This window comes from Ursus americanus, chromosome 18 (genome assembly GCF_024610735.1).
Source record: "Ursus americanus isolate L20-20 chromosome 18, mUrsAme1.1.p, whole genome shotgun sequence".
Classification (NCBI taxonomy): domain Eukaryota; kingdom Metazoa; phylum Chordata; class Mammalia; order Carnivora; family Ursidae; genus Ursus; species Ursus americanus.
In genome coordinates this window covers 57,351,273-57,368,597 of record NC_142144.1, presented here as the reverse complement: position 1 = coordinate 57,368,597, position 17,325 = coordinate 57,351,273, and the positions used below count along the sequence as shown (strand labels likewise).

The following is a 17,325-nucleotide window of genomic DNA, read 5'->3' as shown; positions in this document are numbered from 1 at the left end:
CAGATGAAGGCAGTTTTTAATGAGCTCTTTTCTTCAATATAATAAGCAAGTTCTGGATGTCAGCAAAATCAGACTGGTATCTTCAGTTAGTCACAAACTGAGTATGGCTTTGACCAAGAACTTAATTTTATAGATAAAGAAACTGAGACAGAATGATTAAGAGTCAGGAGAAAATCCTAAAGGGCTCTTCCACCTAACAAAAAGCAAAGCTAAACCCTCCTCAAAACCTTCTATAATATTCTTTGAACATAAGAAGTCCTAGGCTTATGCTCTGAGGCTAATAGTCTTTAGTTTTTAATTGCATTGCAGGAATAAGACTTTTTGCCCTGGATCTGCAGGACATTTATGTACGAGAAATCATTTCAGGGAAGCAACACATTTATGAGAGAAAACGCAATGATGAGGAATTTGTAAGAACTATACAAATATGTTTTTAAACGGTAATAAAAGACTGAAATGAAGAATGACAGTCTAAAGCTTAAAAGGGGAAACATTAAGACTAAACATAACAAAAAATTCTACAAGGGGAATTAGGTAATCAAATAACTGCTCAGAGAGGTACTTGAGACATCTTCATTAGAGGCATTCAAAAACAGATTAGACCAAACCTGAGTAGGAAGTCTCAAGAAGACCCTTTTGAATTACACGTGTACTGCTTAGCTTAAAAAAAATATTTAAAAAACAATGTAGCAACATTCCCACAATCTGATACAAGTTGTTCTCTTTTGCATCTTTTTCCACATTTTTACAGCTATCTTCCATTACATGGTTATGAAACTCAGTACTATGCCCATAATGGTTTGTATGATGCTATTTTTACATATACTATATATATATCAAAAACTTCAACATATAGTAAGGTTAACACTTCGAAAGATGGTTAATATTCAAAGTTGTTGATATAATTTATTATTCTAGCTGAATACATTAGATTGATTATAATTTCTTACCATACTAAATATTTTTTGTTCATGGTTCTTTTGGTTTTTATTGAATTATCTCTGTAATTTAAACTCCTAGGGCTGGAAATACCAAGTCACGGGAGAGGAGTATTTTATGTCTCTTGCTATGTATTGCTACTTCTAAGGCCATCAGTGGGCACAAATAGATACCAAGTGGAGATTGCCCTTTTAACATGCTGATATTAAATGTTAAATTTAAATGTTAAAATTAAATATTAAATGTTAAAATTAAATATTAAAATGTAATCCAATGCTAACTTAATGGCAATGCTGCAATAATTTGCATTTCTTTGGCCACTAGTAAGGATAAAATTTTCCCATGAGTTGGTTTATTCAGGGCTGTTTCCTGGGTGTACAGCCCAAGCAGTCACACAGGGCCCGGTACTTGGTTTAACGTTCTACTGTTTCCATCCCTAAATGTTTAAGAAATTTTGAACACGGGGCTCCACATTTTCATTTTGAACCATGCCTCGAAATTATATAGCTTGTCCTGGGTTTATTGTTTGTTTGTTGCTGCTGCTGCTGTTGTTAAGACCTTGGAATTGTCTTATTAGGTTAATATATGTTTCAAAATTCTACAGTCATGTATAAATGTTTTTCATTCTCAAGCAACCTAAGAAAACTACTGATGCTACTAAAGATATTCTTATTTATTCTATTATATATTTAATCTACTTAAGGAAGAAATGAAGCAAGCAAACAGTCTCAAAATAATCTAGAAATACCTGACTATTTCAACGTGAATGAAGACAAAGTTCAGTTTCTGGAGTATTAGGAGGCTGGAGAGACCCTGTATCATCTCATACAGAGCTGCAGGCACTCTTCAAAAGTCAGTTCAGTTCACGGTGGGCCCACGGCAATCAGCCAGATGAGTCTCGGTAATATTAAAACTGACTTAACCCATTTTTTTTCTCTATTCGAAACAGATGGAGCCCATCTTTCTTTGACTAGTAACCATATATCTAATGTAAACTTGCCTTTCTTTCACTTCCTCCCTCTGTAGGCAAAGTTCTTCTCTCTCCCTTAAAAAATACTGCATAATTTGCACCACCTAAGTAAAAAGCATTAGGAGAATTTATAGAACATTATTATTAATTCTGCGTTTTTCATCTATGCAGAACATTTTGTAACTACTGTTTACTATTATGATTAAAATATGAATGAGAGTAATATTTACATTTTGTTTATATTTTAATTCTCGTCGAATGATTTTAGAATTCATCTGTGCATGAACTTGGCAGAAAATAATTTCTCTAGTGAATACTTTAACTTTCATTTAGGAGCAAGTATGGTAATACTAATCATTTATTCTTATCATTGCCAATACCTGGCAGAAGTGGCAGCTCCAGAGTCCTTCTGCAATCGTCCTCAGTGCAAAACCATTTATTACATTTTCTAGTAACGCTTCAGATTCCATCTCAAGACCCATGAAAACTTATCAATACCCATGGATCCTGCCAAGGACACGCACCTCTTCATCTTCCTGATTGAAACCTGCCTCAAGTGATCTCAAGTGAAGACTAAACGAAAACGGTAGTTGCTTCTGAAAACTTCTAAAAATAATCATCAAAATATTAATAACAGATAGTAAGCTATAATAAATATTCTATTGTTATTACCAAAGAGACACACTTCCCCAAAAGTGTCACTATACAGTATTCGATCTGGATATTATCTACTACTATAGCTGTTACAATATTGTTTCCCCTCTCCTAATAGATTTATTTGACCACCATAATTCATGATGACAGTATTTAAGAGACCCTAAAAATGGCTGAACATTATTCAGTAATGAATAATGAATTAAATAATTTCAAATGGCATTAAATAATAAAGTGTCCATTAAAGCATGATAATCTCAGCAGTCTGAAAGCACCCAGGGAACGTTCAATTTATTAGGTGTTTTTACATGGAAAAGGGAAAATTTCTGAGAGAAGTATTTTCCTTAAACTTGCAGATATTTTGTTATTACTTTTAGAGTTCAAGCCACAGACTCCTGTGGGTTCTTTACATTTTTTCTCCATTCAGTGAAATAAATATCTATTTTCACTGGACTTTCATTCTCCCCCCAGAGCTATTAAAACTCAATTAATTGCTCAATTAATTGCCAATCTCATTTAAATGACTCACTGCTGAACTTGAAACAAACTTATAAAATAAAGTGATGTGCTGACGTTCATAAATAGTCACAAATTTAAAAATGCTTTTAAATTAGAAGAATGTCCATGTCCAAAACAAGAGGTACTTTCATTAATTAGAAAATCAATATTCTATAGAGACAAGGAAAAGCACATTAATCCAACTTTGGCAGTAAAGTCACAGGGATTATCTGGTCATTTATTTTATTACAGTGATGCAATTAGATCACACCCCATCAAAGGGCTTTTAGAACTGTTGTTACGCTCTGAGAATTCTTGTTCCATTGTGTCGATTGCAAATAGCTAGATCTCTTACTTTGAATTTAACAGGATGAAATTTTTAAAGTCAGTATGTGTACTGGAAGTCTAATTTACCATGAGTGAGCTAGATTTTTCCAGAAGGTGACTCAGATTGCGTGTGTGCATAGGAGAGTGAAAACGAAGGGGATTATAAATTTGTATATGTCAAGCAAGGCCTGACTGAATTTAGTTCTCAGAGCCAACACACTCAAGTTTTGAGATGCTCCTACACTATCTCCTCATTCCCTAACCCCTCACCTTGAGTTTTGATAGACAAAGCACTAACTCAATTCTAAGAGTAGAGCAAATTCATTAAATAACTCTATATGGATTAGCCAATATGTACGTGCGTATATACTGTTGAGCTTCTTTTGTCTGGTCTCAGGGAATTCTTCAAAATAAATTATCGATTAGTAAGCATACTTTGCCACTCTGTCCTTCTCATCCTATCTGTCTCTATCAGATGATAATGTCAATACGGACACATGTGTCTAAAGTTTGGCTGCCCAGGAGACTTATGCATTTCGGTCGTGAGCAGTAATGAAATGATTAGGTCCACACAATTTCCATTAAAATGGAAGGAAAACAAGTAAGGGTACCTTTTGCTCAAGAATAATTCAGAAAGGGAAAAAAGTGCCTTTTCAGTTTTTCTAAATGAGTTTAAGTTTCAAAAACAAGTAGAAAATTGTTGCAACAAATGTAGTGATTCTGAGAAATAAGTACATTAACTAAAATTGATTTTTAGCTAAACTGTTTATTAAGCTAAAATGTTACTATGCGCTAAACATTTTGCCAAGTACTAAGGATGAGAAGCCCAGCTAGGGATGGGTGCTCACAGAGCTGAGATCTGGGCACAGTTCTGCTAGACAGGAAAGGAGCTGCAGAGAATTCAGCAAAGAAATCACTTGGGTCAGTTTGCGTTCACAAATGAGACATCCCTAACAGCCTTAGAATCCCCAAATGTTATAATGGGTAATATTTAGCATGCATGAAGCTTGGAGAAGGATAATGTTTGCACAAATTATTTATTCTTCTAACACCAAATCCTGAAATGTTGGAAGATTACTGAAGGCTTTTTTTTCTTTCCTCTTAAATATTAATGTGCACACTTTTCAACCAATTGCTGGCACGTAACACCTGCAGCAATTCCTGATTCTATCATGTTTGTGAAAAGTAATGTCAATATCTATAATAACTATAAACACATGATATTAAGTTTTGTTATAGTGCCATTTCCAACTTACTGGAATAATTCTGCATTTCAGGCAGGCTTCCAACATAGACTGATATTTGTAGGGGGAAATGATGGTTGCTTCATGCTCATGATGTGAATTTTTAATTATTACCTATTATGCTTTACATCCTTTCCCATGTTTTCTAAAATTTCGGATTTTAGTTGTTTCCTAAGTAATACTGTAAAGTAAAAATAAACAGAATTTTTGTATATTGAAGTCATACTAATTACATTAGGGTTATATGTGGTTCTGCTTGTGTCTAGGCAGATAGATGCAAGTATATAGATATTTTTGTGTTACATAAATATATGTAGCAAGGCTAATACAGCAACAAAATAATCCATATTTTCATATCCATGTCCCTTTCCTGAATATGTCTAATTGTAAGTTTCACAGAGTGAAACTCAAATTATTCATCACCACCAAACCTGCACAAATAGATGCTCTTCTCTGTAGGCCTCAGTCCACACCACCTCCATCAAACCAGCAGGCCAACCCAGAAAGCACCTTTGGTGACTTTTCTTCCTTAGGGACCATATTCTATTACTAGAGATGCTATTTTTTTGAGTCACCACCTCTCTCTCTCCTGTTTATCCCTACTGTCATTAGAGTAGTCTGGATTCTCAACACTGATTGTCGATCTTAACTTCAGCACTGAACTCACCAATCCATTCTCCCTCCACCCGGCACCTAGAACCAAGGATATATTTTAGTAGGATTTTCCTGATTCAAGTCTTTTTTCTTCAGAGGCTACCCACCTCTCAGTTTCCCTTTTCTACATGCCTCAGGGTGACTTGCATTCCAGAATATGAGCTACTTTATAGAGTTCTGTGAATATAGCACATTGCTTTGGCGTATACCCATTCTCTCTGCCTGGAATACCTTGAACTCTTATCTGCTTAGAGAACTCCAAGAGATACCTAATTCTTAGGTGTGAATTCCTTTTAAAAGTCTCCCTAACTTCTCAAATAGATGGAGGGTATCCTGGCTTTATTCTGGAAGCACCTTCAATACATCTTTAACATTCTACATAAACTCAACTGCAATGGTTGTAAAAGATGGTCCCATGGCAGCAGCCGCAGCATTACAAGGAACTTATTAGAGATACAAATTATTGGGCCCCATCCCAGACCTACTGATTAAGAAACTACAGGGAGAGAGGTGGGCAATCTTTGTTATAGAGAACCTTCCAGGTGATTCCCATGTACACTCATGTTTGAGAACTCCTGTTCTATTGAAACCCTATGCTTCCATATCAGTCTCTGCACCTAACTGAGATCAGCTTCATGGTTTCATCTTCCTTTCCCCTGAATATGCAATACACATTTGATGAATACAAGAGCAAATACAATGATTAAGATTGGGATTTTATAATTAATTTAGTTGTACTTTATATAGAATCTTAACTCATCAAGGTTTGTACATAGGGTATTCAGATGATCATATTAAAACAATGGCATATATAAAGCATTGCCAGAAGTTATTGCCGACACACATTTACCCTGAAAAATGCATTATATCATATGAAGTTCTATGCAAAACCACAGGTCATTTATGAGAAGTTGCTGTGAATTGAAGGCCATTTACAAGTTATTTCCTTAAATAATCAACTGAAGATGCTCTTACTCAGAGGCCCCTCAATTCCTATATAAAATGGGTCTATTAAACATAGCTAATATTTGTGTTTCATAGAACTTTATTGTGTATATGTCTTAAACGAAAAGCTGTAAGTATAATTTGATTAATAATCCAAGCCAATGGTTGCAAGGACTCCAAACAAAAACATTCTCAGAAAAATCTCTCTAGGTTGTCAACACAACAAATATTCTAATTATTGATTAAGATATTATACAGACCTTGGTTATCAGAAGCTATAGTGCAGATGGGCTAATGAGTAGAACGGTAGCAACCATAGCTAAAATATTTCAAAACATATTTATAAATGTTGAAATGTCTGAAATCAAGACTAGATGTTACAGTTTGTGCTCTACTTACAGTATCTTTGCACATGGCAATTTTTCAATAAAATACTGACTTAAACAGAATTACCATGTAATTCTTCTCTACTAAGTATTTTGAGTAAAAGAATAGGAATAGCTTTCAAATTACATAGAATTCGTCCATTAGAGGTCAGTATATCTCAGGCATGATCTCTGCTCCTACTATTTTACAATGCTCTTGTGGATTTTGACCAATGAATTTATTAAACTGGGTGTATAAATATTTCAGAATGCTTTGGGATACAGATAATTTGTCACCTCTACATGTCCAGCACTGATGCAGTTTTTAGAAGTTTCACAAAAAAACAAACACAAGCAAAAAACATGGAGGAAAGGAGGCAATTAAGAACTATCAATGAATTGGAACTTAATTGTAAAGAGTATTTCATACAGTGCATGTATGACTTCTAAGGGACAACGCCATGCTATGTGAACGAATGATTCACTTCAGTGACTAGCTGAGGTTGATCAGATGACCCTTTTTTCTTTTAAATTTCAGTGTAGTTAACATAGAGTGTTATATTACTTTTAGGTGTACAATATAGTGGTTCAACAATTCTATACATTACTCAGTGCTCATCATGATAACTGTACTATTAATTCCCTTCACCCATTTCACCCATTTCCCCACCAACCTCCCCTTTGGTAACATCAGCCTGTTCTCTATAGTTGAGTCTACTTTTTGGGCTGTCTCTTTTTTTGTGTACTCATTTGTTTCTTTTCTTAAATTCCACGTATGAGTGAAATCATGTGGTGTTTGTCTTTCTCTGACTGACTTATTTCACTTACTCTCTAGACCCATCCATGTTGTTGCAAATGACAAGATTTCATTCTTTTTTATGGCTGAGTAATATTCCGGTGTGTGTGTGTGTGTGTGTGTGTGTGTGTGTGTGTGTGTGTGTATCACCTTTTCTTTATTCATTAATCTATCGATGGACACTTGAGCTGCTTCCACAACATGGCTATTATAAATGATGCAGTAAACACAGAGGTGCATACGTCTTTTCAAATTAGTGTTTTCATAATCTTTAGGTAAATACCCAGTAATGGAATTGCTGGATTTTAGGTAACTCTATTTTAAAATTTTTGAGGAACTTCCATACTCCATACAGTGACTGCACCAGTTTGTATTCCCACCAACAGTGCACAAAGGTTTTTTTGTTTTTCCTCCACATCCTTGCCAACACTTGTTTCTTGTGTTTTTGATTTCTGTCATTCTAGCAGGTGTGAAGTGATTTCTCTTCGTACTTTTGATTTGCATTTCCCTGATGATGAGTGATATTGAGCATCTTTTCATGTCTGTTTGCCATCTGGGATGTCTTCTTTGGAGAAATGTCTGTTCATGTCTTCTGCCCATTTTTTAATTGGATTATTTTTGGTGTTCGGTTGTGTAAGTTCTTTATAAATTTTGCATTCTAATCCTTTTTTGAATATGATATTTGCAATTATTTTCTCCCATTCACTAGGTTGTCTTTTAGTTTTGCTGATTGTTAGTTTAGTCTGTTGTTTAGTTTGCTGTGCAGGAGCTTTTTATTTTGATGTAATCCCAACAGTTTATGTTTGTTTGTGGGTCCCTTGTCTCAGGAGGCCTATCTAGAAAAATGTTGCTATGGAAGATATCAGAGAAATTATTACCTGTGCTCTCTCCTTCTAAGATGTTTATGGTTTCACATCTCAAAATGAACTGCTTAATGTATTTTGAGGTTATTTCTGTGTATGGTATAAGAAAATGGTCCAGTTTTATTCTTTTGCATATAGCTGTCCAGTTATCCAAACATCATCTGTAAAAGAGACATCCTCCCATTGCACATTCTTGCTTCCTTTATCTAAGATTAATTGACCATATAATTGTGGACTTATTCCTGGACTCTTTATTCTGTTCTATTAACCTATGTGTCTGTTTTTGTACCTGTACTATGCTGTTTTGATTACTATATCTTCACGGCATATCTCTAAATCTGGGATTATTATACCTCCAATTCCGTTCTTCTCTTTCAAAATTGCTTCGGCTATTAGGGGTCCCTTGTGGTTCCATAGAAATTTTAGGATTATTAGTACCAGTTCTGTGAAAAATGCTGTTGGTGTTTTTGCAATGTCAGTTGTTAAACTCTCCTCTTTCATTTCCGATTTTGCATACTGAGTCCTCTTTTCTTTTTTTTTTTTAATGAGTCTGGCTAACAGTTCATTAATTTTGTTGATCTTTTCAAAGAACCACCTCTTGATTATATTGATTGTTTTTTTGTTTTGCTTCTCTTTCACTCATTTTAGCTCTGATCTTTATTATTTCCTTCCTTCTACTGGTTTTGAGATTTGTTCTTCTTTTTCTAGCACTATAGATATAAGGTTATGTTGTTCAAGATTTTCATTACTTCTTGAAATAAGCCTGTATTGCTATAAACTTCCCACTTAGAACCAATTTTGCTGCATCCCAAAGATTTTCGGCCATTGTGTTTTCATTTTTCATTTGTCTCCATGAATTTTTTCATTTCTTTGATTTCTTGGTTAACCCATTCATTGTTTAGTAGCATGTCATTTAATACCCATATATTTGTGTTATAAATTTTTTCATGTTGTTGATTTCTAGTTTCATAGCATTGTGGTTGGAAAAGATACATGGTATGACTTTGATATTTTTTAATTTGTTGAGATTTGTTTTGTGGTCTAATATGTGATCTATTATGGAGAATGTTCCACAAGCACTTGAAAACAGTATTCTGCTGGTTTAGGATGGAATGTTCTGAATATATCCGTTAGATACATCTGGCCCAGTAAGCCACTTTTTCTTTGCTGATTTTCTGTTTGAATGATTTGTCCATTGATGTAAAAGGGGTGTTAAAGTCCCCTACTATTATTCTATTACTATTGATTATTTCCTTTATATTTGTTATTATTTGCTTTATGTGTTTGGGTGCTTCCATGTTGAGTGCATAAATATTTACAATCATTATATTTTCTTGTTGTATTGTTTCTTTTATGATTATATAGTCCTTCTTTGTGTCTGTTACAGTCTTTGTTTTAAAGTCTATTTTGTCCAATATAATATTGCTACCTCAGCTCTCTTTTCACCTCTATTTGCATGATAAATGCTTTTTAATCCCTTCACTTTCAATCTGCATGTCTAATCTGAAATGAGTTTCCTGTAACCAACATATAGCTGGACCTTCCTTTTTATCCATTACATCACCCTAGGTCTTTTGATTGGGGTGTTTAGTTCACTTACATTCAAAGTAATTATTGATTGGTATGTACTTATTGCCATTTTGCTACTTGTTTTGTGGTTGCTTTTGTAGTTCTCTTTTCCTTTCTTCTTTTTCTCTGTTCTCACACAGTTGCCTGGCTTTCTTTAATGATATACTTGGATTCCTTTTTATTTTTTGCATATCTATTACTGATTTTTGATTTGTGGTTACCATTAGGTTTGTATATAACATCTTCTGCATATAGCTGTCTATATTAAGTTGATGGTCATCTAAGTTTGAACCTATTCCTTATTCCTCTCTTAAGCACATTTTACGTATATGGTGTTATTCATCACATCATTTTATTTTGTAAATCCCTGAACTAATTTTTTTTATAGATATACTTGATTTTACTGCTTTTGTGCTTCCCACTTTTGTTACTCCTGCTTACAGTCTTTACTTGCCACTCAAAAGTCCCCTTTAACATTTCTTGTAGGGCTGGTTTAGTGATTATGAATTCCTTCAACTTTTGTTTGTCTGGAAATTCTTTCTCTCTCCTTCTATTCTAAAAGATAGCCTTGCCGGATAGTGTATTCTTGGTTTCACTGTTTTGTTTTGTTTTGTTTGTTTGCTTTCCTTTCATCATTTTGAAAATATCATGGTACTCCCTTCTGGCCTGGGAAGTTTCTGCTGAAAAATCATCTGACAACTTTATGGGGTTTCCCCTGTGTGCAACTGCTTTCTTTTCTCTTTATGCTTTTAAAATTCTCTCTTTACCACTAATTTTGCCATTTTCATTATTGTGTGTCTTGATTGGACCTCCTTGGATGATTTTGTTGGGGGTTCTCTGTGCCTTTTGAATGTGGATTTCTGTTTTCTTTCCCAGGTTCAGGAAGTTCTCAGCTATTATTTCTTTAAATAAGTTTTCTGCCCGTTTTTTTTTTCTCCTTCTGTGAACCCTATAATGCAAATGTTATTACATTTGCTGGTACCATTGAGTACCCTACATCTATTATTTTTTAATAATAATATCAAATTTTAATTGCTTTATCCATTACTCTGTATTCCAGGTTGGTGATCCATTCTTCTGCTTCTTCTAGTCTATTATTTATTCTACCTAGTGTATTTTTATTTGCAGTTATTGAGTTCTTCATCTCTGACTGGTTCCATATTTTAATATTATTTTTATTTAAATTCAATTTAATTAGCATATAGTGTATTATCAGTTTCAGGGTTAGAATTTAGTGGTTTATCAGTTGCATATAATATCCAGTGCTCATCACATCAAGTGCCTTCCTTAATGCCCATCACCCAGTTATCCCATCCCTTCACCCACCTCCCCTCCAGCAACCCTTTTTGTTTCTTATAGTTAAGAGTCTCTTATGGTTTGCCTCCATCTGCTTTTATTTTACTTTCCCTCCCCTTCCCCTATATTCATCTGTTCTATTTCTTAAACTCCACATATGAATGAAATCACACAGTATTTGTTTTTCTCTTACTGACTTGTTTTGATTACCATAATACCCTTTACTTCCATCCACATCATTGCAAATGGCAAGATTTCCCTTTTTTATGGCTGAGTAATATTCCATTACACACACACACACACACACACACACACACACACACACACACACCAAATCTTTATCCATTCAGTTGTCAATGGACATCCAGGCTCTTTCCATATTTGGCTATGGTGGACATTACTGTTATAAACATTAGGGTGCATGTGCCCCTTCGAATCACTACTTTTGTATCCTTTGGATAAATACCTACTAGAGCAATTACTGCATTGCAGGGTAGTTCTATTTTTAACTTTCTTTTTCTTTAAATTTTATTTATTTGTTTATTTGACAGAGAGAGATAGCCAGTGAGAGAGGGAACACAAGCAGGGGGAGTGGGAGAAGAAGAAGCAGGCTCCCAGTGGAGGAGCCCAATGCAGAGCTCGATCCCAGGACTCCAGGATTACGCCCTGAGCTGAAGCAGATGCTTAATGACTAAGCAACCCAGGCGCCCCTATTTTTAACTTTCTGAGGAAACTCCATATTGTTTTACAGAGTGGCTGCAACTGACTGGTTCTTTCTTATGTTTTCTATCTTTTTTAAGGTCTCACAGAGATCCTCAACTCTACTCAAAACAGTGAGGATCTGTAAAGCCCATTACTTTAAGTATTCTATCAAGCATAGTATTTATCTCCATTTGTTTATCTCTCTTGCTGTGATTCTGTTCTGTTTTTTCACTTGGGTCATATTCCTTTGCCTCTTCATTTTGTCTAACTCTGTGTCTATTTCTATGTGTTAGAAAAGTCAGCTAGATCTCCTGTGTTTGAAAGTAATGTCCTTATGAAAAAGAGGTCCTGTAGTGTCCTGCAGTAAAATATTCCCTGTTCACCAGAACCTAGCACTTCAGGAGTACCTCCTACATGTGTTGTGAGTGCCCCATGCTTGTGGCTGAGCTGCTTTTGCCTTCAGTCCAGCTGTCTCAATGGCTCTCTTTGTCTGTTGTGGGAACTGTTTAGTCTTTTGGTTACTAGTGGGCCAGTCAGGGGCCTCATTAGGCCTGAACTGACTCAGACCATGTGTTTGGCAGAGATGCAGAGATGCAGTAGCATCAAACTTCAGGGTGCTTTCATTGTGTTGTCCCTTGAGAAGCTTTCATTGGTGAGCAGAACCTTCAGTCAGACCCACTGTCCACCCCCAGCCCACTGCTGGGGCACCATAAGACTGGTATGTGTGGTAGTCTTCCCCTCTCCCTGCAGCAGGGGTCATCTTGGAGTGGTGTTGACCCCTGTTGGGACTGTTAGCACACTGCCAGGCTTGTGACACCACTTTGGATAGGCTCCAGCCAAGAGCTGTTGGAGGAGGCACATCCACTGGAGAATGTGGAGGTGGGTTGAGTAATTCCAGCAAGGTCTGTGCAGGTCCATGGTGGGGGGGGGGGAGGTGGGGAATCAAGGCAGGCCAGGTTGGAGGGGCTGGCTCATGGTGTCAGCAAGGTTTGCACAGTTTGGCTGTGGGAGGAGACCTGAAACCAAGGCCCAGGGAGTGGGGGGGGTGGGGTCATGTCCACAGGAGAATGCAGAAGTAGGATGCACCTCTAGCAAGTTAGGTTGAGAGTGTAGGGACTGGGATGGTTCCTGTAGGTATCTCTGTGTCTGGGTAGAGAAATGGCATGGCACCTGCCAGAACCTTTGTTCCTGGAAAAGTCTCCTAAGGATCCTTGCCCCTCCAGAACATGCTCTGAGATAAGAAAGAAATCACCCTCTCATATATCCCAGGCATTTTCAAGCTGCTGCTTCTATGCTTTATCTCCAAGGGGATGTTTATTGTGCTGTCTCTTTAAGAGAAGTCAATTTGTCAGAAAATGTCTAGTCATAGTAGATGCTCAATAAATAACTGTTTAGTGAATTCATTTATGTAAACAATCAGTAACATTTTTTAACAGCATACAAAACACCATCTCTGTTGAGTTTGATACTGACATATTTATATATTCTCTCATAACGAGGAGATAAAGTATATCACACTTTAAGATAAAATGCAATTTATTCTCAAAATACTATTGTATTTGAAACTAAAGGTTTACATTGAGAAATCTGAAAACTACTGAAATAAATTTTTACTTAGAGTTGCAGAAGTAGATTTCCTGTATCTCCTTGTTAACTGACAGAATTCAAATCATAGATGATTTTAGTAAACATAATAGTACAAGTACCATTCAAGTCTTGATTGACTTTAAAAACGGCCAGTTCTAGCTCTTTTCAAAAGTTTCTGAAAGTGTCCTCATTAAATATTTTAGACGTAATTGTGGAACTGCAGTTTATTGTTTTTATGCAATTAAACATTAAGACATCATACACCTATGTTATTTGCACTAGGGAAAACAAAGCCAAATCTTTTCAAAATGTAATAATTTGCCACTTACTTTTGTCCTTTGAAAATATACAATAGTCCTATGTTGCAAAAGAGTTTTAAAGTATTACAGAAATGAACTAGTATCCGTGACAGGAAAGTGCATCATGTACCACATAACATGGGCTATTAGAAAGAAAAATCGTTCTACACAACCTGTGTTTTCATTCCAGAGAGGTCACTTTGTACGTGTAGATCAGAGTTTATACATCCTATCTCTCTTATAATCTGTGAGGGAATGGATTTCAAAATTTAATAATAATTTGATTAATAAACCATGGCAAAGAAACAAGAGGAAATGGAATATTGCTACAATATCTTATAAAACTTTTTGATAGGAACAGAACAGCATTTCTTTTAAAATGTAGAAATGTTGCTTAACTAAAGCTCCTGAACAATTGTCCATTTTATCTGTCCAAAGGATTATTCTTTATAACACACCAATTTTTCATGTTAGGTCTGTGTTAACACTATGCTTAGTAGACAACAGAGACTCAAAAATTGTAATTTTTTTTTTAAAGAAAAGTAATATACATGAAATTTCAAGGCTGGAAATTTTTTAATTATGTCCCATATCAGTCATAGATTCGTTGTGGCAAGACATGCCTAATAAAAAGGGGCACTAAGGACTGTTCATTTATTGATCACTTGTTCATGCAAACCATTTTAATAAGTCCTGGGCAACAAAAGATCAAGAAGCCCACAGTTACTGCTGTAAAAGAACTCATTCTAGAAACCAAAGGAAAACATGTATAGCTGCAAACCAAAGTACTAATGAAATATATGGTATTTTTATAAAGGCATTATCAAATCAAAATAAGGTATTGACCAGATCTGCTAAAGGAATTTGGAACAGTTTCAAAAAGGGGCTTCAAAGAGTTGGATGGTATAGATAAGAACAATTTACCCGATGGTGAAAGGATGACCAGAAAATTAAGCAGAAGGAATACCATGTAGACATGCATGCCAGGACGAATATAGGGTATTTAGTGCGACTTGGATAGTTTCATGATGGGAAAATCTGTTGGTGAGGTGAGTGGGTATCCAGAGGCTATGCTAAACAGTTTGCTCTTTCACCCAGGTGTACACCATCAGAGATGTGAAAACAAGACAGTGGTATGCTCAGTTTCACTGTGTGGCAGTCATGAACATTTATCAGTGTTTGGGGGAACTATAACAGAGCTCCTGAACCATTCCACAAATTTGCAGCAAGAAAGTCACTGTAAAGGGGGAAATGCATTTCTATTAACAACAAATGTGTCCTGATAGTGTCAGGTATTAAGACAGAAGAAATAAAATTTACCAAATGTTTAAGGTAGAAGTGTTATCAATAGCAGTAGACATGAGAAAAGAGAACACCGGCTTGCCTTTGGAAAAACAAAGGAACAAGATAATATGCTAAGAAAGCCATAAGCATTGGAGTTGCGATAACTGACAAATGAAGACAGATTCCAAAGGATACATGACTCTAAAACACTGATGCAATAAGAAAATAGCTTATAACATGGCAGCATGATCACCTGAAGTAACAAACCTAAAAAGGGGGATGATTATGGAAATTAAGTTTCTCTTGTGCAAAACTGACCCAAGATGTCTTTGTTCTTTGATTTTAAGTATATGCTGTAGTTTGTAGTTCCTGCTGTATTTCTTATACTTGCAAATGAAAATAAGCAACCAAATGTAAATGTAACATGGTACATGATGGCTTGAACCACACAATCAGGGATGGCTTTGACGAGTTAACTAAAAACAAAAAAAATCTTAAACTTAAGTTGTCTGTTATTACACTGTCTTCAGCCCTATTCTAAGTAATGAGCTATGATTTAGAAAATGATCTAATTATAAAAAATAGCTATCTGGTCATGGAGCCAGTTGTGGATACAACAAAATGGGTATTACACAGTCAGTTGGATAAAAAAAAAAGATATACATCTATATATACATACATACATATAGATAGATAGATAGATAGATGTATTATATATACATCTATACAAGCATATATATGTATATATGTATGTGTGTGTATATATATACATACATTAGATGCTTTTATGAATAGTAAATTGAGGTAAAATCTTGTTTAGCAATAAAAGATGAGACAACTGTTTTTGTAGCAATTCTGCAAAAGTAGGAAGCTAAACATGATGAATCATATAATCCCTGACATCATGTTTCCCTATAGGTTTGGTGAACAAACAATGAAAGAAAATCTGTGGTTGGTAATTGTTAATACCCCAATTTAAGTTATTTGAAAACATATTGTATTGCACATACTCATTTATCACAGCACACACTCTGCAGAAAAGGTGTGTGTATATGTGTGTGTATATTTATACACACACACTTTAGCTCAGTCAACTGGTTGGTACTAGGAATGGTCCTAACAATCAGCTCTGAGAGGGGCACCAGGGTGGCTCAGTCGGTTAAGCATCGACTTTTGGTTTTGGCTCAGGTCATGATCTCGGAGTCATGAGATCAAGCCCCACACTGGGCTCTGCAGTCATCACAGAGTCTACTAGTCTACTTGAGACTCCCTCTCTCCCTTTCCCTCTGCTCCTGCCCCACTGCACATGTGCTCTCTCTCTCTAAAGTAAATCTTAAAAAAAAAAAAAAGAACCAGCTCTAAGAAAGGTACTACCTGGAAGTTAGATACAGATGAAGTTAGATACAGATGGTCAAGTTAATATGATTGGAAGTTAAGATGCTGTAGATGCCATGGAAATATACTAAAAAAGAAAGAAATCAATATCTTTCAAATCAATGAACTCAAAAAAGAGACTTAGTAAAAAAAAAGTAGAAAGTAGTAAAAGATTAGACATTAGTGAAACACAAAAACAAATGCAGTAGAAAGAGCCAACAGAATAAAATTCTTATTTGAACACAATAATTGAAAAACTAAACTTTCAATAAGTCTGATGAAGATAAAAAGAATTGGCACAAATAAATCTCATGAAGGATAAAAAGGGGGACAGAGCTACAGATTTTTACAAGTTAAAATAAAAGAAAAAAATATGTGTCCATTAACTTCAAGAATTAAATGAAACCAAATTTCTACAGACAAAAATTATTAAAAGTGGCAAGGATTTTTTAAATGGTCGGGATAAAGACACCAGAAAATGTTTCACATACAAAAGTGGAAACTGGCTGTTAGACATAGGCAGCATTCCCAATCAGAGGAGAAAGAATGGACTAACCAATAAATAGTACTGGGACAACTAAATATCAACATGGAAAAACATAATTAGATCACCACTTCACACCAAAGAGAAAAAATCAACTTCAGATGAGTTAAAGATATAAGTGTGAAAATATAAGTCTTGTTGAATATATTTACAACCCTGGGACATAGAAGAATGTCCCAAATACGACTCAAAAGGCAATAATCATAAAGAAAACTTTTATATTTGACTACACTAAAATTGAAAATTCTTGTTCAGTTGAAAAAAAAAATAACAAGGCAATAGGTTAGTTGCAGACTGAGAAAATATATTTGCAATGCATTTAGATGACAAAGAATTACTAAAGGAACTTTCACATTAAACAGAACAGTGATATGATAGGGAAGAAATAGAAAAGGATATAAACTAGCAATTTATA

At 35.2% G+C, this 17,325-nt stretch overlaps 1 protein-coding gene across 15 annotated transcripts in view; it reads right to left on the bottom strand.

The window, feature by feature from the left end:
* PTPRD (protein tyrosine phosphatase receptor type D) overlaps nucleotides 1–17,325 on the bottom strand; it is a 2,182,843-nt gene that overhangs the window by 235,699 nt on the left and 1,929,819 nt on the right. The window lies entirely within an intron of this gene.